The sequence below is a fragment of the Pleurodeles waltl genome, chromosome 10 (genome assembly GCF_031143425.1).
Source record: "Pleurodeles waltl isolate 20211129_DDA chromosome 10, aPleWal1.hap1.20221129, whole genome shotgun sequence".
Taxonomy (NCBI): Eukaryota; Metazoa; Chordata; class Amphibia; order Caudata; family Salamandridae; genus Pleurodeles; species Pleurodeles waltl.
In genome coordinates this window covers 294,403,946-294,431,549 of record NC_090449.1, presented here as the reverse complement: position 1 = coordinate 294,431,549, position 27,604 = coordinate 294,403,946, and the positions used below count along the sequence as shown (strand labels likewise).

The 27,604-nt window shown below is 42.3% G+C and overlaps 1 protein-coding gene across 4 annotated transcripts in view; it reads left to right on the top strand.

The window, feature by feature from the left end:
• Positions 1 to 201: 201 nt before the first annotated feature.
• NAA60 (N-alpha-acetyltransferase 60, NatF catalytic subunit) overlaps positions 202 to 27,604 on the top strand; it is a 98,556-nt gene continuing 71,153 nt past the window's right edge. For 2 of the 4 annotated variants that reach the window (XR_011199099.1, XM_069210437.1), the window contains exon 1: positions 218 to 657. The gene's annotated coding sequence lies outside the window, so the exon portion shown is untranslated. Of the gene's footprint in view, positions 658 to 6,497; positions 6,634 to 27,604 lie in introns of all 4 variants that reach the window. The other 2 variants (XR_011199098.1, XM_069210436.1) reach the window with 2 other exon arrangements.

Sequence of the window (27,604 nt, the reverse complement as noted above, 5' to 3'; positions counted from 1 at the left end):
TGAATAGTTCCTGAGGTTGACGTTATCTCTTAAAGCATGCAATTTAGGACTGCTTCGATATATGAGCTTGCCTTAGAAACCACAAAAGCGACGACGAGTAACAGAATAAAAATGCTGTTCTCGTCCGTTTTTCATTTCAATTCGTAGGGCTGTGTTTTTCGGATTCTTGTCTTTCTTCTACGTCGCTGACTGGTTGTTATAGTCTGTCTTCTTTCGTGTGGTTGCGAGACAACACCGGAAGTAAATAATGTCCGTCGTTTACGCGCCGGTGACGGAAAAACAAGAATTGACAGTGCAGAGGGTAAGCGTAAGCCCAGGGCCAGGTGTCGAGAGCATGAACTGACCTGAGGACCTCCACGGACAGGAGCAGCACCGGCATCAACACGGCAACCCCACCCAGGGCCCGCTGGCGACGCATGGGATAGGACTAACAAAAACAGGCACCTGTCACGTCCCTCTGCCCGAACTATAGCCCATCACTAGGCAAAGAGCGGGCTTCTAAGTGCCGAAGCGCGTCCCCATGTCCACCCAGAAGCAATTAAAAAGCATAACGGAGCATCTCACGTAAGGACCAGTCCCCCAAGTGGCTGACCCACCACCGCCCTGCTGGAGCCCATCATCCGTTCACGACTGATCCACTGAAAATCAAACGTCGAAGTGAGTCCCAGTGTTATGTTTTTCTGCTAATTAGCTTCTGCTGCTTTACTTACGAGAAGACCACTCGTGACTGGAAACTCCTCCACGCTTCCCCGTCACATTCATTACATATGAGGCTTTACGCCTCTTGGGACAGGTGTATAACGCATAACTTAAAAAATAATTAATGAAAGTTTCTCATGGTCCCTGCCTATAGTTAGTGACACGATCACGGGATACCTACATCACAATCTGCGTTTGTACTTGCCTAATCTGTTCAGGACTCGGCTCACGATATGTGTTCGGCCCAGGAGTCTGGCATGCATACCAGACTGGAGGGAGTAGGTGGCAACTTTGACGTGAATGCTCTCATTCTCTACCTAACTCAAGAGGAGAGCTCTGTTGTTAAGACGAACCGTTCATTTCGGTAGCTGCATTTTGGCAGCCGTTACTGAACAACAAGATTGGGTGAATTGGGAATCTTCTTCGCAGACTTTCATACCTAAAGTTCATGGCAAAAGTGCTGGTGTTGGCTTGCCTTAGAACCAATGTACTGTTCAGATTTCATTTGACTCGGGGTATTTGCCTTCTCTTCTGTCACCTAGTGCCTCTTGCCTGGTTAGATTAGAGCCCTTCTTTCTTGACGTTGAGAAATAAGCTAGAGTATATTTTTCTCACACTGAATTCTGTAAGAAAACCAATTTTTTCATTTGTCATTTGCTCTGTGGAAGGTAGAGATGGCAATACATCAGTGCCTAACAGAAGTTTTTGAGTAGCGTGGTGCTAGGGTTCAGAGGCAATCAAAAAGAGGAATGGCTGCCTCTTAGTGTTGGACAGAATGTAAGGTCCTTCCTAGGTTGGCACCTAGCACTTTTATTAGATAGTTTATGCTCAGTTGTGGAGCGATGTATCAGCATTCCATCCTGACAACGCAGATATCGCACATGAGCATATTGCAGTAAACCTCTTGAGCAGGGTGTTTACTTCTTCAGTGAACTACTCTTAGGGGTCGAAGTTTGTGAGGAGATTGTGTACCGTCTGGGGTACCCTGGGTGGACCAGTTCCTCTCCCATAAAGCTACTATGCCGGCCCTGTATTGTTCTTGATGGCGCTAGCAAGGAGCTCGTGAACTCTTAGGAGTAAAAGGGGTGGGGCTATGTATGTCTGCCCACTTGGATTTTTTTTTTTTACATTATGCTTACTAGACTCTAGTCCAGTGGAGAGGTAAATATATATTTGTTTTGTGTGTGTATTAGGGCGAGGTGTAATGAAGGGGATTTGTAGGTAATCTGGGCAGACACCCTGCACCAGCCCCCACTGGCTGACTACACATCTGGGTTATCTTTCTTAGTGGCTTGTGGGAGTGGCTGTTTCAACAATTCTCAACAGGACTGACATTCATAGTGACCGGGTTAGGCAGGACTTGAAGGGATAGTGATAGTCTGAAAAGGAAATATTCTTGAAACCCTTCAACCCTTCAACCCTTCAAACCAATCCAGTGATTTAGCGCTTTGTGTGTTGTGCAACAATGGTTCTAAAACAAAATTGCTCATCTCTTGGAAACTAAGTCTTATGCATATTGGAGAATCCGATCCCTACGAGAAGGCTCAGGATTTTGGGGTGTCTGCTGCATTGTAGTGTAGGTCACAGGCTCACTGGTTTTGTAACAGCTTGATCAGTTGATGCAGGTTCAGCACAAATGTTTGTGTACTTTTTTTTTATTCTTCACTGTTTTATTTTGGTTTTTAATATAGTGTGCTTTTGAATCTGTACTGCGTAACTCTGCCTTTTTGGCTAGATTTACACTATACAGATATTACATACATACATATATACACCATTTGAACATGGATCACTTCACAAAGAACATGTTTATGTCAGCAAACATATTGCAGTCCAGTACTTAGAAAACTGTTGTGGACATGGGGTCCAGTTGAAAGCTGATATTAAACACTAAAATACGATGAAGAGAGTAGCAAAGTGATAATAACATATTGCTACTTTTTACATTTTGTATGTTTTCACCTCATACTCCTTTTTTTTTTTCTTCAAATTTGAGTGAGGGTGGGAGAGGGTGTGTGTGTGTGTGTGTGTGTCTTGGACCATTCCACCTGTGATTTAAACATATCTTAACCACAGCTGTAACACATGACTCATACATGATCTGTCTATTTAAGGCAAAAGCATAACTCTGCTGGGACCAATCTATTTAGCAATGAAACCGATCATCAACACAGGAATGAAAATGCATCACACACCCTGCCATATCTATACTGATCATCACCCAAGGCATTTCTTGAGTTTTGTCAGAATTCTCACAGGACTTGCAATTCCTGACTTTCCTTTCCACTGCCAACCCCATTCCTGGCCACCAGTACAACTCTTTCATGTGGTCCTTTATTTTAGCAATACCCAAGTGCCCTTCAGAGCATACATCAAATAATCTTGATCACAACCCTTCTGGTAGTATGATCATGCCATTTCTCAAGATTCTATTGTTCTCCACCGACAATTCTTCCCAAAGCACTTTTCATAGTGTCTGACAACCAATTTTTTTGTGGACACCCTTCCAAAATTTTAGCTGCAGCTTCAGTTAAAACAGGGAGATCTTCATCGTATGCTTTGGACCAGTCTTCAGGTGAAAAAGCATTTGTATCCTCATTCACCTTAGCTACCCTGTAGTGCTCAATGCCTTCTCCTGGCGAGTCCATAATGGGAAGTAGTAATCTGCTTTTCTATTTTGTACACCAAGCACATATTGTACATCATATTTATAGTACAGTAACTTTACTGATAACCTCACAACCCACAGTGAAGTGGTGTACAGCCCTTTTGTAGCTAATTTGTTAGTGAGTGGTTTATGATCACTCCTCAAGATTATTTCACTACCCCAGAATAAATGGTCTGTAGTGCTCTAACCACCCCCTGGCATGCTAATGCTTCACATTCAATCAATGAATACTTTTCTTCGTGATCCAAAAGCCACTACACATTCTTTACATTGCTCATCGATGTGTTTGAGTGCTTCTCCTATTCCTCTTTTACTTCTATCAGTAGTAACTATTGACTTCAATGGTTTCAAAGCCTTACAATAGTATAGCTGTACATATCTCCTGTTTCACTGTTTCAAATTCCTTTTGGCAAGTTGGTGGCCATATCAACTTTTTTCTTTTGAGCAGTTGTGTGATTTGGTAGGTTTTACTTAAGACATTCTCCACAAATTTTGAGTAAAATTCTACAAGTTCCAGGAAAGCTCTTATCTCATCTTTTTTGCATGGTACTGGGGATCTTTCTATAGCTTCTAATTTTTATTTTTTGTGGCCTGATCCTATCTGCTGACACCTCGTCCTAAATATGTCACACTGTGTTTTGTAAATTTACACTTTTTAAATTCTACTGTTAGTCCCTTAAGTTTCAAAATTTCCACAACTTTCCTAACAATCCTGTCATGTTTTTTCACTTGTTTGTTTTCCCCATAATCAAAATATCATCTTGGAAAAAATATCACGTTCCTTATATCATTGAATAATTCAAACATTATGTGTTAGAATATAGCTGCTGCGGATGCTAGGCCAAAAGGAACTCTTGCAAACGTAAAGTAATCAACTGGTGTGATAAAGCTTGTGAGACTCATACTTTTTCCTGTGCAAGGGAACTTGGTGGTGAGCTGTCGTGAGGTCGATTGTAGTGAACCACTTGATACCTTTTGGTAACTGATAATATCGCCCTTATCTTGAGTAAGGGGAATTGATCTAATATTTCTATTCAGGTCTTTCATATCGGCACACAATCTTAATTCCCCATTTACTTTCCTGGCAGTGACTAATGGAGAAATCCATTCAGAAGCTTCCACACGCTCAATAATTCCTTTAGCACTCCTCTTCTCCAGTTCACTTTTAACTTCCTCTCTTAAGGCTAAAGGTATATGCCTCACTTTGTGCATGCACAGCACAGCATTAGGCTTTAGAACAATTTTATGTTGCAGCCCTTTTAACTAACCACTTACTCCTGAAAAAACAGGATATTCACTCAATATCTCATGTTCAAAAATATCAGTTGTACTTCTAAAACCGCATTAGGAGGACTATTGGGATCTAATACGATTCCCAATTCTCCCTGATAATACTGTCCTAATACAGAAGGCCCCCAACAGCAACATAAAGCTTACATTTTGCTTTCATGTTCTTAAATTTGAAAAGTAACTCTCTCATACCAACCATTTTTAAGTCCTCCCCAGTAAAAGCTTAGGACAAACATTTGGAAGTTCCAAACACTGCCCCATACTGGAACAGACTCTTCCTGACACATTGTTTCATTCACTATTGTATACAGTGAACCAGAATCAGCTGTGATGAGTACTGTTACACCACCAATTGAAATATCACATTTTGGTTTCTTCTTTTGTCATCCAGTTACATTCAGTACATCTTCGTCCACACTCAGCACACACGTTTACATCTTCTTCCTGTGATCCTTCAGTGTCTGTGGCAGACTCTTGAGTAAGGAGGTCCACACCCTTATTATTATTATTATTATTATTATTATTATTATTATTATTATATATATATATATATATATATTTTTTTTTTTACACATCTTCAGAAAATGTCCCACTAAACCAATTTAGATTTTTTGCTGGGCATTTTGTGTCATTCACCAGATGTCTACGATATCTATAACATTTGCCCTTAAATGTGCTCTGTCCAGTAAGGCTATTCTCACTCAAATCTTTATTATACCCTGCTTTTTGATTGTGTTTTTTTTATTTATTTTTTTAGCGTGTACCCTTGCTACAACATCTTTATCACACTGTTCATTAGCTTTTCCCAGTCTTTCAGGAATTACGACTTTGGCACATCTACCTGTCAACTCTGCTTTTTCTAACCACCTCAACTACTTCTTGGAGTGTTGCTTCTCCGATTGTCCATAACGTATCCTAGAAATTATGATTAGCAGCATGCATGACTATTTGATAGCCAATTAATTTGTCATGTAAATCGAAAAACCTACACGTTAAAACTAATTTTTTTAGGTCTATGACAGTCTTCTACAGACTCCTCCTTTCCTTGCTCCCTTAGGAAAAATTCGAAATGATCTACTGATACACATACTGTAGGATTAAAGTACAAGCCTAAATCTTCTAACGCATCTTTATAAATATCACTCTGTCCTTGGGGTCTATGTTTCTCTTGTATACAATCATAAACTTTTAATCCCCTAGGTCGTAAGCAATGTAACAGAATCTTCTTTTTCTTGTCCGGTGTAAACTCATCATCTTCTTCAGAAGTGGAAATATAGTTCTCAGGGTATTCCTTTCTCTCATTCCAATTGAGAATAGATTCTCCACTGCTTGGTAAAAATGGTTGCGGAGGCAATAGATTCCGTACAGTTTGAGACACCATCATTCTTATAATTATACTTAACACACTGTTCCATTATTTAGAATTGTAGTACAACACACCTGTTATTGTACAATATACTTGGAAATAATAACAGTACTTAAGTGTTTAAAGCGTGCCTGTCACTGAAAATCGTAAACAGGCAAGCTTGCCTGTCGCTATTTGTAAATGCAAGAAAACAGGCAGGTAATGCAAAAGAAGCCTGCCTGTTGCTGTGGAGATATAAAAGCGACCCAATCATTGAGGTGACACTGGCATAAAGAAACTATAAGGATGTGCCAACTGCTGAACAGCTTTGACAAGATCCCAAAATATCCGTAATACAACCGTCACAATTAAAATCTCAAGGCGTGGCAATTGCCGGAAACTCCATTTAATGCTGTTGAAATTATCCCTAAAGATAGCCACCGGGCATCACTGTACATGCGCAGCATTGTTTTTTTTTGTTTTTGTTTTTTTAAGTTGTTGGGCCCGAGAGCGTGAAGATGAAGGATCACCCTCGCTCATGACTTGAGCAAAGTAAGCAGCTGCAGGCAATCATCACATGCTAGAGTTCAACGGTTGTTGCAGTGTGTCCCCGGAGTGGCAGTAATAGTTGGTAAGACTTTCCAGTATTATAAATAAAACAGTACCATGTTAATGAATGAGATATCACTTCCCATAACAGTATGTACAGACTTCTATAGTGATCTATGGTGTCTTGATTGCGTTCGCAGACAAGTTCTTGAACAACCTGCCAATGCAATATACACTGCCAGCGTGGGTTCTGTGTACCAGGATCACAAAATGTCATCGCCAACTTTGTATAGAGCAACACCAGAACATGAAGATACTTCTTTTGGTTTATTTAAAATGATCCTGCTACAGGTAAACCGAAGAGTCCACTCCCGCCTTCAGTTGAACTTGTCCCTTGTCTCCCAGCTCATTACATCGCTCCCTTCTATATGCCATTCTATGAAGCTATCATTCTACCTTGCTACATTCCACTTCTAGTTCACTTCACTACACGCAGCTAATTTTAAGTGGGCTGTAGTAGTTGACCGTACAGGCCTTGAAAAATCATAAAAATGTTACTAGACCTGCAGGTCGAGTAGCTTGAATAATCTACTCAACCTAACTGTAATGTACTTGACCCGGAAACTGGTCTCAAATTGTGTGACCCTAGGCAAATATTGTATTTTACAGTGGTCTTTTTCTTCATTCTCATGAGTACACCGTTAAATATGTGAGTTCAGCATTTCTTTTGTAAGAAAAAAAATTTTTTTTTTTTGATTAAATACACTAAACGTTTGCTCCATGTATAATAAATCTAGCCCACATGTAGGGTACACATGATCCATGCATGACTTGCCTCTTAGTTTACTAATAGCTTTGCCATCAGGGCAGGATGGTTTCTCAGAATATGTTTAACCCCTTCACTGCTAGGCCTTTTCCCCCTCAGGTGCCAGGCCTTTTTTTTTTTTTTTGCTATTTGGGGCAGTTTGCTCTTAGGCCCTCATAACGTTTTGTCCACATAAGCTCCCTACGCTTAATTTGCGTCTTTTTTTTTTTTTTTGCAACATCCTAGGGATTCTTGAGGTACCCAAAGTTTGTGGGTTCCCCTGAAGGAGACCCAGAAAGTACCCAAAATACAGCAAAATTTTCGTTTTTTCAAAACATTTTTATTTTTTCTTTAAATGAGGGGGGCTGCAGAAGAAGGCTTGTGATTTTTTTTTTTTTCTCCTGAAAATGGCATCAACAAAGGGTTTGTGGTGCTAAAATCACAATTTTCCCAGTTTTCAGGAACAGGCAGACTTGAATCAGAAAACCACAATTTTGGAATTTTACATGGACATACCCAATTTGTACTATTTTTTTTTTTGTGCTTTCAGGCTCTTTCCAGTTAGTGACAGAAATGGGTATGTAACCAATGCTGGATCCCGGAGAGCTAAACATTTCTGAAATTATACAAAATTCGGAATTCAACACGGGGTCGTTTGTGTAGATCCTACAAGCTTTTCATACAGAAAATAAAAGCTGAAATAAAAAAAATATTGAAATTGAGTTGAAAAAAACACCAATTTTTCTCCACGTTTTACTCTGACTTTTTCCTGCGATGATTTGTGAAAGCTATATACCGTTATGTCTGCTGGACTCTTCTGGTTGCAGGGATATATAGGGCTTGTAGGTTCATCAAGAACCCTAGGTACCCAGAGCCAATAAAGGAGCTGCACCTTGCAATCGGTTTTCATTGTATACCGAGTATACTGCAATTCATTTGGTGAAATATAAAAAGTGAAAAATAGGTATCAGAGAAATCTTTTGTATTTCCAAAATTGGCACAAGAGAAGGTGTTGAGAAGCAGTGGCTACTTGCACATCTCTGAATTCCGGGGTCCCCATACTAGCATGTGAATTACAGGGCATTGCTCAAATAGTCATCTTTTTTTACACATTGTCTTACATTTGGAAGAAAAAAGTGTAGAGAAAGACATGGGGCAATAACACTTGTTCTGCTATTCTGTGTTCCCCCCCAAGTCTCCCGATTAAAAATGGTACCTCACTTGCATGGGTAGGCCTAATGCCTGCGACAGGAAACGCAGCCTGGACACATCACATTTTTACATTGAAAACTGACATGTTTTTTGGAAATTGTCTTGCTGTAGATTTTGATCTCTAGCTCAGCCGGCACCTAGGAAAACCTACCAAACCTGTGCATTTTTTAAAAACTAGACACCGAGGGAAATCCACAACGGGGTGACTTGAGGGGCTCTCCCCAGGTTCTGTTACCCAGAATCCTTTTCAAACCTCAAAATTTGGCCCAAAAACACTTTTTCCTCACATTTCGGTGATAGAAAGTCCTGGAATCTGAGAGGAGCCACAAATTTCCCCCCGCCCAGCGTTCCCCCCCAAAGTCTCCGGATAAAAATGGTACCTCACTTATGTGGTTAGACCTAGTGCCCGTGACTGGAAATACCCCTAAACACAATGTGGACACATCACATTTTCCCAAAGAAAACAAAGCTGTTTTTTGTAAAGTGCCTAGCTGAGCATTTTGGTCTCAAGCTCAGCCGGCACCTAGGGAAACCTACCAAACCTGTGCTTTTTTAAAAACTGGACACCTAGGGGAATCCAGGATGGGGTGGCCTGTGGGGCTTTCACCAGGTTCTGTAACCCAGAATCCTTTGCAGACCTCAAAAGCTGTACAAAAAAAAAAAAAATCTCAAATTTTGGTGGCATAAAGTTCTGGAATCTGAGAGGAGCCACAAATTTCCTTCCACTGAGCATTCCCCCAAGCCTCCCGATTAAAAATGGTACCTCACTTGTGTGGGTAGGCCTAGTGCCAGCAAAAGCGAATGCCCCAAAACACTATGTGGACACATCAAAATTATCAAATACTAAACAGACAGTTTCTTTTTTTTTTTTTTTTTTTTTGCAGGAGGGTCGGTAGGGGGTGGGGGGGCACCTGCGTTTTCAGTCCTGGGCTCATCAGCCATGTGGGGAAACTTACCAAACCCATACATTTCTGAAAACTAGACACCCAAGGGAGTCCAGGGAGGTGTGACTTGCATGGATCACGCAGTGTTTTCTTACCCAGAATCATCAGCAAACCTCAAATTTAGCTAAAAAATTATTTTTTTCCTACATTTCTGTGTGGAATCACTGCACCGGGACAACTTTCCTACCACCCAACGTTCCCTTCTGTTTCCTAGTAAAAATGATACCTCAGTTGTGTAGGGGGGCCATGTGCCTGTGACAGGAAAGAGCCAAAAACATGTCGAAATTGAGGGGGGGAACCAAAGCGGGTCCAAAAGTGCAGTTTGGGAAAAAAAAAACATTTTTATGCATACAAGTGGGGCAGAATGTTTATCGGTATAGATGCAACAATGCTGGCTGGTAGGAATTTTGCCGATTCCTGCAGATTCTGGATGGTTCCATCACAAAAATGTGGGAAAAATGTGTGATTTCCAGCAAAGGTGGAGGTTTGCAGGGCATTGAGTGTAAGAAAATGGTGCAGGGTGCATGTGAAGCACACCACCCTGGACTCACCCAGATGTTTAGTTTTTAGATGTGTCTAGGTCTTGTGGATTTTTCTACATGGCAGCGTTCCAGAGTCCAAAAAGTGCAGCCCTCACTATTGGAAGTGGGAGGATGTTTTTATAGTTAGACAAGCTCTCATGGCCGAAATGTAAAACCAAAATAAGCAAATGTCCTCTTGCTTGCAGGGGGATAAGATGTTTTAGTGTGCGGGGGAGAGATGAAAGACTGTTACCCCCTTCAGTTATGATGGGGGCATAACCATGCCCATACTGGTTGGTAGCCACCACCGCACTTTAAATTTTTTTTTTTTTACGTTCCCTGGCATCTAGTAGGCTTTCTGCCCCCGCCCGAAGGGCGGAACAACTTTATCCCCATTTATTTGGGGTGGGGCTATGGCCATACCCCTCCTCTCTTCTGTTTTTTTTTTTTTTTTTTTAAAGTAAAAATCTTCCCTGGTCTCTAGTGAGCTTTCTACCCACTTGGGGAGCAGATGGGCCTTCCAAAAATAGGCCAGATCTGCCCCCAAGGGGGGCAGATATGGCCAACAGTAATGTGCCCCCATAGGGAGCGACCCTTGCCCAAGGGGCTGCCCCCCCCTAAACACAAAACAGATTCAAACACACCATTCCCTGGTGCCTAAGTGGTTTCTGCCCTCCCCGGGGTCAGATTGGCCTAAAGAAATAGGCCGATCTGCCCCCAAGGAGAGCAGAAATGGCCTAAAATAAATTTGCCTCCCTGGGGGAGCGACCCTTGTCTAAGGGGTCGCTCCCTTTGCGTGAAATTGGCACAAAATAAAAAATCCCTGGTGCTGAGTGGTTTCTGGGCCCCTTGGGGGCAGAACGGCCTAATAAAAATAGGCTGATCTGCCCCCAAGGGGAGCAGAAATGGGCTAAAATAAATTTGCCCCCCAGGGGAAAGACCCTTGCCTAAGGGGTTGCTCCCCACATATTAAAAAAAACAAAAAAAAAACACACACACACACACAAAAAGATCTCTGGTGTCTAGGGGTTTCTGCCCCTCATCCCTCCCCCCCAGGAGGCAGATAGACCTAATTATATTAGGCCGATCTGCCCTGGGGGGGGGGGGTTGGAGAAATGGTCGTAAAATAATTTGTCCTCCTGGGGAATGGCCCTTGCCCAAGGGGCCGCTCATCTTATTGATATAAAAGAACAAACTCCTGGTGTCTAGTGGGCATTTCTGTAGCCCGATCGCATCACGATTGGGCAGCAGAATTACTGAGACAGACATGAAAGGAGAGAAAAGCCCTTTCCTCTCCTTTCATGCCTCTCTTGCCCCCACCGCGTGATCGGAGGAGAAATGCTTTTGCATTTCTCCTCCGATCCGCTCTGGAAGCTGAGCTTACAGTTCCGCGCGGGAAGCCTCTGGTGATGTCAGCGCACAATTATGTGCTGACATCATCAGACGCCACTGGAGGGCCAGGAGGCCGGGCTGGAAGAGGAAGCGATTCCCCTTCCATCCCGGCCCAGGGGAGGGGGGTACTTGGCCCTTGGATGGAGCGCTAGCGCTCCCCCTGATGGCCCATAGCAGGACGACCTGGTCTCGTCCACGGCACCGGGCAACCGTGGCCAAGGGCGAGACCAGCCCGTCCTGGGCACCCGAGGGGTTAAACACTCACTTTTAATAAATATATCACTAAAGCATGACGTGGTAGCACAGTGTCATTTACAGACAATAAATTTCCAAGAAATGTCCAAAAACCTTCCCACTAACTTGCAGCTTTATTGATAAAACTATATAGTTTATAAACAATAATCTGTGATAATTGGGTTTCAGAAAACATTTGCACATCACCAAGTATGGTGTTCTGACTTTTTTCATCCTATTAAAATATTATTTTTTTCACACAGAAGTACAAAAATGTTTTTCACAGCTACCGAAATATATTTTGAAATGTTTGTAAAATTGATTTAGTTATATAAATGTTGTGTGTTAGGAGAAACCTGAACCAAGGGCTCAAATAATCCACTCAACCACTCACTATGGCGAGTTTTATTTTAAGAGATCAAGCTATTTTTAGATACTACTCACCCCTTCTGGCATGTGGACAAAGAACAGGCGTTCTGTTCAGTCAGAAACTGAATTAGCAACTAAGATGCCTTTAAATGTTATTCTTGTCACATTTGCTCCGTGTTCAAAGACAGAGGTCAAAAGTCAGTTTGTCTGCTTGCAATGCAAATACTTTTCCTTTTGACTGCTGAATTCCAGGATTTTGTAAGGTGAACTGTCTGACCTATGTGAAATGAAAGGCTTTTGGTATCCGGTTTCTCCTAACACACAACATTTATATAACTAAATCAATTTTACAAACATTTCAAAATATATTTCAGTAGTTGTGAAAGACATTTTTGGACTTCTGTGTGACGATTTGTTTTTTTAATAGGATGAGAAAAAAAGTCAGGACACTTTACTTGGTGATGTGCAAATGAGGAATGTTTTCTGAAACCATATTTTCACAGATTATTGTTAATAAACTATATTGTTTTATCAGTAAAGCTGCAAGTTATTGGGAAGGTTTTTTGGACATTTCTTGGAAGTTTACTGTCTGTAAATGACAGTGCGCTACCACATCATGCTTTAGTAATATATTTATTAAAAGTGAGTGTTTAAACATAAACTGAGAAACACTCCTGCCCTGATGGCAAAACTATTAGTAAACTAACTTTATTATAGCAGAATTGCTGAACTCCCACATATGAAGGCAAACTCACATGTGAGAATGAAGACAAAGTTGACTGTAAAATACATTATTTGCCTAGGATCAAACAATTGGAGACCCGCTTCTGTGTCTCATTATAGTTAGGTCAAGTAGATTATGCAAGCTACTCGAACTGCAGGTCTAGTAACACTTTTATGATTTTCCAAGGCCTACCGGCCTCTGTTCTATTGTAGAAGACTTTATATAGCTCATGGCTACCTGTAGGCCTCCCAGCGCTGCTACAGTCACTGAAGGTGGTCGGAAAAAGTGGTTGCAGTGGATTCAGATGCCAAAGACCCAGGTCTTCAAAGCCTTGAGAAAAGGAAGCTCATGCTGTAGAAGACACAGTTCAAGGGTAGAGTATCCAGAATCTGGGGGCTAGATAAGAAGTGGACCGGCCACCCCAACGTGATCTGTGAATCCTGGGACCTCCAGCAGATGGGCTGAAGTGGAGTGAAGACCTCTCCCCAGAAGCTATGGGTAGGCTAAGGATATTAGCAAAAGTGGACCCTTGTTATTGATTGCCCTGCGCCTGATACAAAGGGACCTGAACTACACTCTGTGTTCCACCGGTAGCCAGTGTAAGTCTCTCAAGGCCTTGGAGGCTAGAAAAATGTTTAGGAATGTTCATCAGAAGGCTTGCAACAGCATTTTGTACAATCTGCAGCCTCCTAACAGCATAGCTGGGTGAGCTTAGGAACAGGGCGTTCCTGTCGTTGAGACAGGCTAGCACAAGGGACTGGGTGACCATACTTCTGGCGATAAAGGGAAGGAGATGGAGAACCTTCCGGCGCAGTTTCAGAATGCCATAACAGCTGGCAGCAAGTTGTTTTTGGCCTGATGATTGATCCATAGTGAGGCCAGAATCGAGCCAAAACTAGAGGCTCGTTATTGAATCTTTAGGAGTCGGCAATTTACTAAGACAATCTGGGAGGGGGCTCAAGGCCGGTTTACTATGATTATTGGCCAACAACACGACCTCTGTTCTGCCTTCATTATGGTTCAGCTTGCACTCCATCATCCAGCTGGATGGCTCTTGAAGACAAGAAATCAGAGGTAAATGACTGGAATTTAAGTCCAGGGAAATTGACATGACCAACTGAATGTTGTCGGCGTAAGAGACTAACAATAGCTTGGACTTTGTCAACCAGAGGGCATAAATCAAGATTAAATAGGAGGGGGCTTAAGGGGAAGCGCTAGGACACTCCGTAGCAAGACGGAAGGCTAGCTGAAAAGAAGGGCTAGTCCTGGACCTGAAAAGTTAAATTCTGCAGGAAGGAGCAGAGCCAATCTAGTGCTCTGACCCTGATATAGACTTTAGAATGCTCTGCAGGAGAGTAGGATGACGTACAATATCAAAAGTGGCTCTAAGATCAAACAGTATAATGGCTGCCAATCCTCCTTCAACCAGGAGGCTCCTAAGCTTCTTGACCACAGTCTTTAATGCTGTTTTTGCACTGTGTAGAGGGTGGAAGCCCATCTGGGGTGGAATAAAGCAGTGCATTTGATTCAAGGAAACCAGAGCAGCTTAGAGATTGGACTGGTCTAGGTTTGGGTTCTTTAAAAGTGGCTTAACAATTGTATGTTTCTATTGATGAGGAACAAGCCCACAGGATAGAGAAAGGATGAGGAGCTCTGTCAATACTGGGGCAATAACATCGGACCCGTGACAAAGAATATGTAGTGGAGCAGGGGCCAGAGCCAAGTCTGATTTTATGGTATTTAGCAGATCCTTGACCATACACACTGTGAGAGGTGGAAAAACCGAAAGAGAGCACCCTTGAGGATCATAGGGAGGTTTCCTCGGCAAGAGTCAGCCAAATCGGAGGTGCTACAGAAGGAGGAATAAATGTCCATTATCTTTTTCTGCAAGAAATAGGCCAGTTCATTGCAGTATTCAGTCAATACCATTGAGGAACAGCAAGCTGCTGTGGGCTCATTTATGTATTTAAGGCTCTTGAAAAGTTCTTTAGGGCAGCTGGAGGAATTGGCAATTTTAGTAGAATAAAAGGCAGGTTGGGATGCTTTAATCTCTGCATGACCGCGCCGGATTTAGTTCCTATGCTCTGCTCTACTGGCTGCATCATAGGCCTTCCTTCAGCTCCTTTCTAAGCTCTTACTTTCTTTAAGGATAAAAGATCATCAGTGAACCAAGGGGATTTATGGGCATGCTGAGCGTATTTCTGCCACCCTGGTGGAAAAACAGTATCCAGTGGGTTGGGCAGCCATTCATTGAAATGATGGGCTGCAAAATCAACAGTCACCAATGAGTCAGGTTGGGTAGTTTCCAGGACCTTTGGCCAGCTCTTTGGGCTAAGTTTGGACCCAGGCTGCTTCAAGCGTTTAGCCGAGGTAGAGGAAGACCTGGATAAGATAATCGATAAGGAAATGGTCTATTTCCATGTGAGAGTGCTGCGGGTCTGATCAGTTGCAGGTGGCAGGAAATTCTCACCCCACGCCAGCTGTGTGTGGATGGGAAGAGACCCGGGGGGTCTAGGACACAGGTCTGGAAGAGATAGCATGAAGGAGAGGCATGTGTATGCATGAAGGCCAAAATTACACAATGCAAATTTAAAACAAAATAATAATCCTTGCCTTAAACCATGAAAGGAAATTTCACAGTCAAAATTTCACCTGTTTTTAGGCGTCCCAGCTGGGAACTAAAATTGGCAGCTTCAAATACTTTTCTTCTTATTCACTTTATAAAATAAAATCGTAGAGAGGGAAGTGAAAACCGGTCTCTGGGGTGATGCCTACTGCAGTGCGCTGCAATATTGCAATTTCCCCACATAGAAATAAGCGAGTTATACCATCCAACTTCGAAGGACCTTTCTATTCTGTGTAATGAGTAACAATGCAGCAACAAGATCCCTGGATTATAGAGCCTGACTTTTGACATCTGTCTTTGAATGCCTAGCAAATGTGACGAGATAAGAACAAGATTTGCAAGCCGGTTTATTACAGAAAACAAGTTTGTGGAAGAATTCTGTAAACACAGCTTTCGCATGGGGAGGAACGAACTTGAGCTGAGGAAACTGATCCAAATAAACCCATCAAATTGAAAGCCAGAAAACTCGAGTTACAAACCCCAAAGCCAAATGCAGGAAAAGGGCAGCATGTATTCCTAGGTCATCTTTCAGAATGTCCTCAAGATAACTTTAGCAAACCAGACAGCTGCGACCTAAAACTGTCTAAATGTCAAAATACTTTTTGTCCCACAAAATCAAATTTTTCCATAATGGCCTCTAGCATTACGGAAACTGTGTGTCCAGATCTGTTCCGTGTGAAAGAGCAGAATACAGTCACTCACAGTGAAGTTAGCCAAAGGCTGGAGTAGGCTGACCCACTGCTCTATGCTGTTTGCTGTAATGTGGGTAGAAAAACGAAAATGACACAGTACTCCGGTGATGCCATCTACAATGTAATTTCACATATCTTGAGTGATGTAATATGGGAAGTCATAAGCAGGGCAAATTATAGTTTGCTCACTAAACTTTAAATGGCGAATTTATGTGGGTTTTATGTTTTGAAATGTTATTTCTTGTATGACTTTGTCACCTAACTAGCAGGTCTTGTATGACTTTGTCACATAACTAACACTTCACTTTAACCTTAGTTTTTTTAGTGAATATCTGGGTTTTTTGGATCAAATTTCAGTTTTGGCATGTGTGTAAGTGTTGTAGGGCAAATAACTACCATGTTGTTCAACCAACATCTGTGTGCACTGAACATAGCAAACAGGGCTAGACCTCCCGTCTCTAATTACATTTAATCCTTTACAAGCAATCAAACCCTGCCCTCTGAACAGTACCTCAGATGGTGTGAAGTGGTAGTTTTACACAGTTCTTTTCCTGTGGACATTTATGTATTTTTATTTTTCTAACCTATTTGTAAGTTTTTTTAGTTGTAGTTTTTCTTTGTTTTTTTGTGTGCTCTTTTTGGAATGTGTTTTCTTTATTTTTAAATTTAGTTTTTGATTGTATTTTTTACCTTTATTTTTCTTTTTAGTTTTTTTATTTTATTGTGCATTTTTATGATGGTCTTTCAAGTGCATCTCCATCACTTTTGAGAAAGCTTACCTGTTAGTCTCGTCGGAAGAGATTGCTTGATAACATTTGTTGCAGTATGTGATGAAATACTACTTATTGCAGTCTTCTTTCTCCTTTTGGAGTTGAGGTACTTCAGCAGATGCCCTTTGTACTTCTTCTTAGCCTTCTGGATGTATACTCTTGAACTCGGCCCGGGCAATCTTATTGGGTGCATTGATCTGATACTTTCACATTACAGAAGTACCCATTAAGTAGTGCCCAGGGTGGCCACAATGAAGCCCTTGATTACACAGTGTTGATTTAATGTTCCTGGTGTTGAATTTCTTTTGCCTTGGTGGAAGGGTAAAAAAAATATACACAACTAAATCCTTCTTGTGCCTAATGAATGGTGGTGCGATGGATGTTGTAAGCACCACAGTTGCATCCTCAGTCTGGGGTTGTAATGGTAAATTAGGTCTGGTGCTTGCACTGGTTGAAGGCTTCTTCTCCCCATTTTTACTAGATGTCATGATGGATCTGGATTGTTCGTTTTTCCAGGTGCCTATGTCCAAGAACATTGGCAGACTGCATTCAGGCTGTTTCTTACGCTTTATTTCTATAGCCTATATGCTTGTTTTAACCTCTCTTCCCCTTATGGCCAATCAAATGTCTGCTTTTGTTTCTGTTTTATCTTTTTTTTTTATGTGCTTTGGGTACCATAATACTCCTGTGGAACCCATAGAGTCAAATTCACAGTACTGGGTCTCTCCCACTGGGTTTTTTTTTTTTTTTTTTTTTACATGTCTCTGAAGAGTACCGGAGGACCTTGAAGTAACAAGCATTTGCAATACAATAGGTCTCGCATTTGCTTGAGTTAGAGCAATTGGCATTGTAAATTCATAACTGGACTTTTCTTGCCACATAAATTGGTCAACCCTGCTTCATAATTTTGTCTTTTCCTGCCATATAATTCCAGTGTCCCTGCATATAACTAAAGCACTTCCATTTACCTTCTTCCTGGATCTGCAGCAAAAAATGAAAATGTTGCCATTTATCATCCTAATTTAAATGTGCCATTCTAATTCCAGTAGAATGCCACTTTCACCAACCCACCATCAGATTTGCTAGCTGGCTAACATAGTTCCTCCCCCAAAAAGACACAAGGCAGCCACAGAGGAGAAAAAAACTAGAGGGGTCACCCAATATCAAAAGTGTTCAAACAGTCATAGTGTAATATGGATGTTACTTTGGCCTGAATTATGGTCATAATTGTAATAAGGAGAGATTATTAAAACATATACAAATGTTATATACACCTTTATCAGAATTAAACTTTTAGCATTAGTCAGTAATGCTCTAAACAGCCCCCAAAGGGCACCATAACAAAAGCATAATTTGTAAGAAACATGGTCATGTAACCATGTTGTTGGCCCCTAGAGGGCATAACCCATGAAAAAAACAGGAGAAAAGTAATGCAGTGTAACCATATACTTAGTCCCTACAGGGTGCTTTTTTAAGACTAGCAGGCCTACTGAACGACGAACAAGGGTTTTAAAACAAAACGTTTCCCAGATGTAAAACAAAAGTTCTAGCCATGAGAAAGCTTAAAAGACATTGAATGGTGGGAGGGTTATTATTTTGGAGCCCCCACTAACTTAGTGTGGGGACCCAGAGATGATGTAGATAGAAAGAGCACATTGTGGTTAATGTTTTGAAAGTGGCTTGTTGCCTTAGGACCACCGCAGGCTGAGTTATGATCAAAAATGTTTTGTAAAAATAATGACCTGCAAAGCATTATGGGGCAAGTGTCCATGCCAGAAATAATTTAATATGTTGAAATGCCTGTAATGCTTAGAACAGCCATTAGAGGACACCACAATGAAAATAGCATTGGTAAAAAACATGGTCTTCTAACTACATAGCCAGCCCCTAGAGGGCATCACCACCCAAAAAGAACATAGCACTAAATAAAGCAAAGTAACCATAAATGTTGCCCCTAGAGGGCATAGTGCATTACATATTTTCAAGGCCAGCAGGCCTATAGCAATGATATTACAAACAAGGCTCTTAAAACAAAAGCAATTCCCAGCTGGAAAACAAAGGTTCCAGCCATGAAAATGCTTAAAAAGATACTAAATGGTGGGAGGGGTTATTATTTTGGGCTCCCCACTAACCTAGTGTGGGGACCCAAAGATGACCTAGCCAGTAAGAGCATGTTATGCTGAACGTTTTGGTGGTGGTCCCATTGACCTAGGACCGCCACAGGCTGAGTTATGGGCACCAGTGTTGTGAAAATGAATGCTTGTAAAGCTTTATAGGTTGAGTTTTCCAGAGTACAGTAAATATTGTAGTATCAGCTCTCCTGCTTTGCTTTGAGGATTGATTTTTGTTTCATGTAATGTATTTACCAATTTCAAGTGTTTTAAGGGGAGAACCACAAGAAATGACTGATTAGGTAACTGTGAATAATATGACCAGTGCTTCAATACCGCCAACAGTAATCCATGTAACAGGGACAGTCTGCAAGACATAACAAAAACAGCCTCAAGGCGGGACAATCTTAAAGCATTTACCAATGACATCAAGTGATTTTTGAAAGGCAAGCCCATTAAAGAATGAAAGTGAGGGGCATGAGATGGACATAGTTAAAAGCACACAATACGTGCAACAGGTCAAAGCGCTTGCACGCTCAACCTAAAAAGGAAAGAATTGTATTCATTATGACAGTCTTATGTTAGCTATGAGACTAGCCATTGCCTCAGAGGTACAAAAAGTAAAATATTTTGTAGTTTTTAGTAACATTTCTAATTTTTTAGGTTTCATTGTAACTAAAAATGGTTTCAAGGTATCCTTGACTCGCAGTAAAAGCTCTTCTGACTTATTGAAATGACTGTGTTCTGCATTTTGGGGAAATTCTCACTCGTTTACCCTCATTGGGGACTTGAATTTTGGTGTGTGAAAATACTGTGCTCCTGCCATGAGCTTCCTATAGTAGATCTTCAGTATTTTTTGGGGTGTTGCAGGAAAAAAAATTAAACCTGGCATCTGGAGGAGAGGAGACACCATAGCAAGATCCTCAGGAGCTGGCACAATCCATATAGAACTGCATCATGTGGCTTTATTTTTTCTCTTACGGTTGAGTAGAAGAAAGCGTCTGCAAAAGTGGTCATTTGGAACTTGTGCCCCAGGTTTTTTTTTTTTGGAGTGCCCGCAAAAAAAATATTCCTTTAGAACAGCAGGCCTGAGGGACCATTTGGACACGTGGGTCAGCAGTCAATACTGTGCTGCAAAAAGAAGGGGGGGAGGTGGAAGCGGCCTTTTTTTCTCTGCAGCAGGAGCTCTTCTCCAACCAGGAGACCCCATGTCAACTGAAGTCCTGGGTATTTAATCCTCACTACTGCCATTTTGGGATTTGCTGCACCACATGCAACACAATTCTCTGATGGAGAGGAAGGTTCTGTAGTTTGGGACATATTAGTTGTTGCCACTATCTGGTCTGCAAAAGATATATATATGTATTAAAGTTTAGCAAAAGGGATTTTCTCCACCAGGATTGCAGTTGACATTACTTTCGCCACCCACAGGGACCTTAGCCTGTCATATGTAGAGATGCTCCCTAGTTTGCTATGGCGATTCTTGTCAAAGTAGGAGAAGTTTGATGTATCTGCAAAAAGTTTTTTGTTCTTCAAAAGGAAAGTCCCAACGTGGGAGTTTGTATTCGAAAAATAAAAAATGAATGATCCCCACACTCTGCCATGGTGCTGGGATCATTTTGCGTTTTTCCCTGTCCCTCACCACCAGGCTTTTCCTGGCAGTGACAAACTGAGAAAAAACATTACACTGTCAACCACAAATGGAGTGGACAGTGTAAAGCCCCTCCTTCGGCTCCTACTACATCGGAGGAAGTATTAAGTCAACAGAGCAAATAGGCACTCTGTTGACAGAATACTTGTGGTCTGAACTTTTTAAAGCCTCTAGGGCAACATGGGAGCCCCTGGGAGACATGTTGAGTACACCTAAAACAATATTTTCCCCCGATTAGGAAGGACCGTGAAACAAGTATCTGGGCGTTTCTGAACTTTGCTAGCACTAACTGAACATAAATCTAGTACTGAAAACACAAAATAAGCAAAATGATACATTATTTTATTGCTGTTCTGACAGGTACTACTAGTTGAGTGAGGCCACGGCTGGTAAAAATAAGTTATATCTTACCTTTTGAATTTGGGCTCACTGGTGTGTGACCCACAATGCCCTATCAGTAACACCTGTTGAGGTGGTAAATTTTCAAGTCCATTGGTTTAAGGAAGGGCTTAGTAATGCTTAAAATGTATCATTCAGCCATTTCGGTAGGTTATGATTTAGTTCAGGAGATTGAGTAGGGAAACCTATTACAGTAAGGAAAGCCCTGGGCTCTGGGGTTGGAGGGGGGGGATCAGACATAGGCTCGGCAAGTAGTCTTTGTTGTTCGGGGAGGAGGTAGAGTTGCTCTCTATTGTTTTAGAATGGTGCAGAAGGACCAGGATAGTAGGTTTGTTAGGTCACAATGCTATGAACTCTACAGGGGTGAAGGGGAGGAGAGAGGTTCCAGGGGCAAGTGTAGATGGCCATACAGCTTGGGGTAGGTGTGCATATACAGGGATTCAGGGTCCGTGCATAATGGTATTGGTCTCCCGGAGAGGGGTCATTTGGGGTCATGAGGTGATTGAATTGTTCGAGGAGTGTATTCCATTCCTGGAAGATAGGACATTTGCGAAGGTGTCACAGTTCTTCGTAGCGAAAAGCCGTCCCTTGAGCCGTCCACCACTTGCGTACTGCGTTCTGCCAGGTACGTATCTGGCCATCCACTGCAGTCTAAGTGAGCAAGAAAGCCAGCCCAGCAAAGTGAGTGAGTACTGAATATTTCTTCTTTCATTTAAATGTGCCTGTGGCTGAGGGCCCCCCAAGTGGATATGTTGATGAGTTTGTGCATTGCGGTGTGGACGCTGCTCCAGTAGAGGAAGGGCAGGACCACAGCATACGTGGGAGGTTCTCATCTCCAGTCTGACAGGGAGGTATCCGGGATCGGCTTTGGGAAAATAAAATTGATGAAGCTGGGCAGGGATTAAAAATGCCCATTGAAGGATATGGTGAATGACACGGCCAGAGCTGACTGCGTCATAGCTCTTTGTTTTTGTTTAAGCCATGCTGCACAGCAGCCTGTGCTGCTGTGCAACATGTCTAAATAAATAGTGACAAAGACAAATAGCTCTTGCACATGCAAGAGCTGTTAGGCTTTGTTAATGTTTTTTTTTTCCAGACTGGAATGGTGTGAAATTGCTACATAACATACAGCGTCCTTGTAGCCATAACGGCCATAGAAAGGGAGGTTTTCAGGATTATAGGCAGGTATCTTTCCTTTGTCTTGTTTAAAACCATTAATTTCAGAAGAGTGCACGCTTGATGCCTTTGCGCGCTGTGTTCAACTCTCTCTGACTTTAACTAAAGAAGAGAATGAAACATAAGATACTAGGGGACAGGATGTCACACTAGTACTCTGGAAACAGGTTTGAGTCTTGGCGTCGACTCAACATTCTGTACAAAATCACTTAATCTCCTCTTACATTACGCAAGGTCACGTTACTTTTTTAATGCAACTAGTGCTGCTGTAAAAGAGCATCAATATCTTTGGGTTTATTGGTGTGAGATATTTACCTATCCCAGTTGGCTGTCCCTCTAGTCAAGTCAATCGTTCTCATTTAGAGCAGATGGATTACCCACTAGACTGGGTAAACCGGGCCCCATGATACAAGGAGAGCCTAGGATATTTAAACTGAATACAAGAGTACCCCGGGGCACTTGTCCTCATGTTTAGGGCCACCAAATGATCCACCATACTTGTGTCCCTACCTCGATTATGTCCTCCCGTATTACAGAATTGTAACCTCTCACATGGCGAATCCAATGGATCGCCTGGCTTCTGACAGAATCTCCCCATTCCCTATGGGCCAATGGGTGTAATTTAGACACATTAAACATTAAAACAGTGTTATTAAATTTGAACCAGTCAGCAACAGGCTGTGCAGCACAATTTGGGGCATTTTCATTAATAGATTTAGAAAATTGACCACAGTCTTGGTTCCTTGCCCACGCCTAAACTATAATGTATGGAAGCCTGACCAGAGTTCCCAGTCTTGCCGCCTACTGGAAGATAACCAGCACAAGGTGCCAAACCAAACAGGAAGCACAAATATAATTCTTATTACAACTAGCCAAGGGCAATTTGGGCAACATCACTGGGGGGCCTGAGGGATTAAGCGTGGGGCTGCGAGTACGATTCATGATGGTCGTGGCCTCTAAAGACATTAACTGTTTAACTATTGAAATTAAAGAATTAACCGTAGATTTGAGCTCAGACACTTCGCTCTTTAGATCTTGTATGCATGAGATGTACTGAGTGTTGGACAGATCTGTGTTCACATTTGTATCTACTGTCCCTTACTGGTACTTAAGTCAGGATCATTGTGTGGTTCTAAAATGTTGTTTAAGGGGCTGAAGCGATTGCTACATTGAAGAGCATCACTATCGGCGAGTGGTGGCTTATTCACATGATATTAAGGTAACATGGATATTAAAATTTCTCCCCTCCCCCTGCCCCATAGTAGCTAGAACCCGTGCCCCACATTTTTTAAACATGTCTGGGATTTTCTTATGACACGCCCCCATCCTGACTAGAGAGCGATCGCTCTGGGTGCCTTTAGAGACACTATCTGGGTAAAACTTTAAATTTCCTCACATTCACCCAAGAGATTGTCAATTATATCCATTACACAATTGTTTGCTGCATGCTTCTGTCTTTTTTTGTTTTTTCTTGAGCACCACCCCTGGCCCCTTCGGTTGCTTTCCTTTTACTCATAAAAGTACTTTAACCAATGAATGAGCCCTTAATGGTCAGTTAGATCAGTGGATCAACCCACAAGGGGCTTCAACAATACAAGGGCACAAACAAAGCCTACTTGATAGTAAATGTTAGGGGGTGGCCCAGCCCAGCCTCCTTTGGGCTCCAACGGGCCCGCCCCTGGCCCGGGCTTGTCCCGCGCTGCAGTAGAGACTCTGGCGGTTTATAGTGCTCGTTGGTGTGGCAAGTGGGAGCAGCTGAGCCTGGAAATGGCTGCCTCCTGGGGCCAAAGAGCAGTCTGGGATATGTAGTCCCCCTCCTGAGGGTTAGCGAAAACCTGTGCTACGGTCGAGACCCTGGTGCTTTATAGCGCTCATTGGTGTGGAAAGTGGGCGCAGCTGAGCCTGGGAGATGGCTGCCTCCTGGGGCCAAAGAGCAGTCTGAGATATGTGGTCCCCCTCCTGAGGTTTAGCACTTCCTGCGCTGTGGTAGAATCCCTGGTGCTTTATAGCGCTCATTGGTGTGGCAAGTGGGAGCAGCTGAGACTGGAAATGGCCGCCTCCTGGAACCAAAGAGCAGTCTGGGATATGTAGTCCCCCCTCTGAGGTTAAGTGCGTCACTCTCTGCGAATCGGAAGAAGAGCCTTGGAAGCAAAAGCACAGGAGCTAGAGGTTTCACCAAGGATCATAAACCCTGACAGTAGTGTTTGTCGGAGTGGAAACACAGCAATAGTTTAAAAAAATATATAGATATGTGTGTATGTATATATTTTATTCCGAAGCCAGTGCTAGCCTGACAATGCAGCTTGAAAACACAACAGAGATGGGGGCGTTTTAAAAACATAAGGGAGATCTGGAAGAAGGTCAGGTGGGTCAAAGCACAACGGAGAACAAGTGCTGGGGTGAGTCAGTGTAGAGCGGTGGTGTGGGTGGATCAGAACACAAGGGAGGGTGGAGGTGAAGGAGATGGACTGCTGACAAATGCACATAGAATGCATGTGCAAAGTAAAGTAAAAAAAAAAATTAAGAGTAAAGTACCTGCTGGCCAGTGGAAGGACACTGGCCATAGGAAGCCATACTTGGTCAATGCTGCATAGCATGGACTAAGACTCCAAAACCCAGGATGAGGCCGGAGGCCAGGAGGAGCTGCTGATCAGTGGAATGTGAAGAAAGAAGAGTGATGCAGGGGCCAACCAATGGTAAGTAAAAGTAAGTAATATGCTGGCTCTAAGCCCCTTTTAAGATTATTTTTAATTTACTTATAAGAGATTTTGCAAGCGCTTTGCAGATGAAACCTAAAGAGGGGGAAGGGAGTATCCTTTGCTTCCTTTTCTTATCTCTTCACCTGTAAGTCTTTCACCCACTCACCTAGTGGACACTTCTTTGAGCTTTTCATCACTGTGAGTCCTGTGGGGGACATCATCATTGATGATACATGTTAGTTATATAACCCTGCTACTCTCGCCTGTAGTATCTTTGGCACCTTTCATATTTGGGCCTGCTGCTTTCTTTTTTCTTCACTACATAAAAGTAGGATGGTGATGTCTGTTATTTGAGATGGACAACAAGCTGGCTTTTCTAATGTGGTAGCCCTCTTTTATGCTTTTTAAACTGAGTGCTTTATTGCATAAGTTGTTCCATGATCATTTGTTTCTAAGGAACAAGCAAGGTGATCCCATTAACCTGGTCACTTATTTTACTTTGGCAGCTAGTGTAATGCACAATAAGGGCTGACTTCGCTCTAATAAGAAAAAAAAAGATTTTTTTTTGTTAGTTTTGCATTGGTAAAAAACTAACTGGCATAAAATAAAGTTTTGCAGCAAGAATGTGGTGTCTAATTAACACTGTGTATATCATTATATCATTCACATGCTCTACACCGGTACATTTCACTCTATCCCATACCCTCTGTAGGTTCTCCATGAGTACCATACCTTTTCCCATTTTTTGGGACACCCTATACTTTGATATTTTGTCCATTCAGCAGTCATGCACCAGTCCATATCTAGTTGCCGTTCCGTTAGAGTTGGCGGTCTGGCTGCCCCCATCCACCCCCCAATTGCAGCCGATATTTCTCTTAACAATTGATAGGCTCAGTGATTACCATATTTTACAGTATCGCTGTGGCGCTTCTTCTCCCAAAACATTTAACAACCAACATTTGACTGTGACTGGTATGATGTATTCTGTACCTCTTTCATTGCCATGGTCGACCAGTAAGACTGCATGTGTGGACAGCCCCAGACCACATGCAGGAAAGTCCCTTCCTCTCCGCAACCCCTCAACAGCCCATGTTTGTGCCTCTCCCCATGACACATAAGGCTGTTTTCCGGGAGTAGTAGAAACAATGTGGAAGGCATAATTGAACCAGTCTAAAATTGGATTTGATGGCGATTTCTCTGGTCGCTCCCAGTGTTTCTCCCCATTCACTCTCCTCAAATTCTCCAATGTCTGCCTCCCATTTAGCCCTGAGAGACCAGGGGGTGTTGTGGGCATTGTTGATCAATTTTTTTTTGTAGATTATTTTTTTTGAATCTGTGTATTGGGTTTACATGTAATCTGCCACATTAAGCAGAACAGTAATATTGTTGTCTATACTCAGTATAACATAATCTACAGTATAAGATATTAACATTGAAACACTGGATATAAGACTAAGCATAAAGTGACAGGGAGATATGTTGGTGTAGTAGGCTTGTCACCTAGGTTCGGGTCAATAGATTCATATAATTAACAATCACTTTATAAGAAAACCACTTAAAGCACTCCGCTTCTTAAACCATTAAGCTCAGTCAGCTGCCATCCTGTTTTTCAAACAATGCCCTGAAACAGTAGCATATTTCCTTCCACTATTTAAGGAATCTAAATTTTAGACACCTATGAGGAGTATTTTGCCAGTTGGTGCCTGTAATACCTCACTATTATACTTTGGTAAGTATGTGGTGATGGAGCCATAGTACTCTCATTTTCATCAGAAGCATGTGTTTAGTCAAACAGTAATTCTGCAAGTATGTTGTCCCCGTATGTGAGTATGGTATATTTGTGAAGCCCCAAGGTATCCTCTCTGCGCAACGGTCCTCCTTCTGCCTGCGCCCAATTAATCATAAAGTGTTTCTAGGCAATGTAACTCAGGGGGGGGGGGTCTGATGACTTCCATCTTCGCGTGATGAGCTGTTTGGCCACTGTGAACCCCAAATCAAGAAAATCAAAGTCGCCCTTTGTTACTTGTTTCTATGATACAGCCCCAGCAAACATGATTTGCAATTGTGGAGGTTTTCGCGACCTGCGTGGAAGTAATAGTGAGCCATTAAGTGTAGAGTTTGGGACAAGCCCATAACATATGTCTTAAGTGTGCATCTACTAACTTGCATCTTTAACAGGCCGCCTCAGTTTTCTGATAAAACCGATTTGTGCTAGCAGCAGTAAGATATGCCGTATGTGCAATGTATAGCTGGATACATTTAAACCGTGAATTATGGGGTATGTGCTTAGGATCTTCTAGTAAGGTTATCCATTGTCAATCTGTACAAGGATGTGTAAGGTCAGATTCCCAACAACTTCGCAGCTGCACAAGTGTGGGGGGGGGGGGAAGCATGGATACGAAGGGAGTCGGCAAACCAGCTTATGAGGCTTCTCCCACAACCCAGGACATCTAAATACTGAACTTTGAGGTGTGTCAGCGGCTCTGTGGAAAGATCACCCCAGTGTCTCTCCAGTGTGGTGAGTTAGGAATTGTATAACAGAAATTTTCCAGATGTAAGTCACCTTCCTTTGTCAGTACTTAAAATGTGGCTAGGATACTGTCTCTGTATAGGTCACCCAATGTGTGTAACCCCGCATCGTGCCATGGGGTAAGTTCTGTTGCTAATGCAGGACCGTGGGTCTGAGGGTTCCTAGTAGGGGCAGTCCTGGTGCATATGGAAGGGTTTG